Source organism: Oratosquilla oratoria, chromosome 28 (genome assembly GCF_046742065.1).
Source record: "Oratosquilla oratoria isolate Oo_2021 chromosome 28, ASM4674206v1, whole genome shotgun sequence".
In the NCBI taxonomy this organism is placed as follows: Eukaryota; Metazoa; Arthropoda; class Malacostraca; order Stomatopoda; family Squillidae; genus Oratosquilla; species Oratosquilla oratoria.
In genome coordinates, this window is record NC_134804.1 from 18,101,292 (window position 1) to 18,103,791 (window position 2,500).

The window sequence follows — 2,500 nt, forward strand, 5'->3', positions numbered from 1 at the left end:
TTAAAGAAAATAGGTCAAATAATGCAACCATATGCTAATTTTTTATATACAATCATGCATTTTAGCAAAAACCGTTCTTGTTCGAGTTTGGTCGGCTATTAATGAGTCGGACGATATTCCTAGCTGTGGTCGGTAAGATTGCAGAGGATAGAAACGTAACTTCCTTTTTATCAAATTACATGAAAATCACACATTTTAAAGAAAATAGGTCAAATAATGCAATCATATGCTATTTTTTTATATAAAATTGTGCATTTTAGCAAAAATCGTTCTTGTTCGAGTTTGGTCGGCTATGAGTGAGTCGAACGGTATTCATAGCTGCTGTCGGTAATTTTGCAGAGGATAAAAACGTAATTTCTCTTTGATCAAATTGCATGAAAATCACGCATTTGAAATGAAATAGGTCAAATAATGTAACCATATGCTAGTTTTTTATATAAAATTGTGCATTTCAGCAAAAAATTGACGGTAATTGTAGCTGTTATCGTTAATATTGCAGAGGATAAAAACGTAACTTCTCTTTGATCAAATTACATGGAAATCGAACATTTAAAGTACATAGGTCAAATAATGCAACCATATGCTAATTTTTATATAAAATTGTGCATTTGAGCAAAAACCGTCATTGTTTGTTTGAGGTCGGCAATTAGTGAGGATAAAAACGTAACTTCTCTTTAATCAAATTACATGGAAATCACACATTTTAAAGAAAATATGTCATATAATGCAACCATATGCTAGTTCTTATATAAAATTGTGCATTTCAGCAAAAACAGTCCTCAGCACTCCTCATCACTCATACTCGCCAACTATTCGTACATCCTTGTCGTACACTGTATATATATATATATATATATATATATATATATATACAATATATATATATATATATATATATATGTATATATATATATATATATACAATATATATATATATATATATACCCACACACACACACATATATATATATATATATATATATATATAAATATATATATATCTACATATATATCTATATATAATATATAGATATATATATATCTATATATAAATATATATATATATATATATATATATATATACACTTCAGTAATTATCTCTTTCACTAGAGAAACGTTTTGATAAAATGCAATTTTAGAGCTAAAAAGAAGATTAGTAAAGACCGTGATTTTTTTAGTCTTAACATAATGAAATATATTTAATGCGGTGTTTTTTTTTCAGAATGTAAATATAAGCAGATAATTTAGACAAATGAATGAATAAAACTTCATTTTGTTATAGAAGCTTCTCACCTACTATCTGACTGGAGTCATTTAATCTATCGTGCTCGTTTCCTCTGGTGTTCCATCTTTTCTCCTCTTTGTTTTTCAAAGCTATCTGTTGCTCTGTTCATATTTTCTGTGCTTTTATTGTCTGAATTGCTCGAGGACTCTTGACAAGCTGCATCTCTGATGGAGAAGTAATTAACGCGATCACTGTTGCCTCTTTTATGATGATATTATCAACCTTATTGCCATTAATTCTCCCTTGATCTCCAGTTAAGGAGTGTCTCTTATCACAGATCCCCTTGCATGCGCCTGTTGGTTTTCCAATTTGTGTTGTTTCTCTTTGCACATGTCTAACTCGTATCGTGCAACTGCCACTGTGAGTGTCTGTTTCTAGGTGTGCCTGTTTACGAATTTTGCTGTTTGTTTATCGCTCTGTGTCTGTTTCTGTCGTTCCCTTTTTTAGTTTCATATATGTCTCTTCTTCCTGCATCTACTTGATTTTTTCTATCTCCTTTCATATACTAAAGTGTATATATTGTATTTGTAATGACCGTCTTTCTACCTATACCTCCTGTCTTAATCTGTCAGTCTGCAAAACTTCACGCCTCTATTCTGGTACGACTTCTTCTAATCTCTCATTTATTTACCTCGGTCTTTTTTTTTTTCCATTTTCACTCCCTTGAGAAAAACGCGCAATATTGAGAGGTACAGGAGAATACTGAATACTTTCGTTAAGAAAAGAAACGCTGATAAGGTGGAGAGCTTTGAACTCCAGTTTGCTCAGGAGCAATGCATAATTCGAGTTATGCGCTTCAAACTTACCAAAGGATCACAGGTTTGGCAGCAATAGTCATTCCTCGGGAAATCAAAAGTACTACCCCGTGAACTCTCAGCCCTCAGCACCAAAGTTGCATAGACGCCTAAAGTTAGGTTGTATCTTACAAGCTTTTTTCTTCATAGCTTCTAAAGCTGATTGTATTTCAGGAAGTTTTGTCATAGTTTCTAACGCTTTGCCGTATCTTACGGTCCCTGATCATACTTTCTTAAATTCCTCGTACCCTAAAAGGTTTCCCTAGACCTAAGTTCCTCGTGCCTTAAAATGTTTTTTATTAAAACTTCTGAAATTTTCTCTTATCTTACGAAGTCCCCGTCATAAATGTCGACATTCCTGCGGCAGTTCCAATACGCAAGTCCGGCCCCGAGGTTTCATTAGCACCTCCTTTGTTATTGT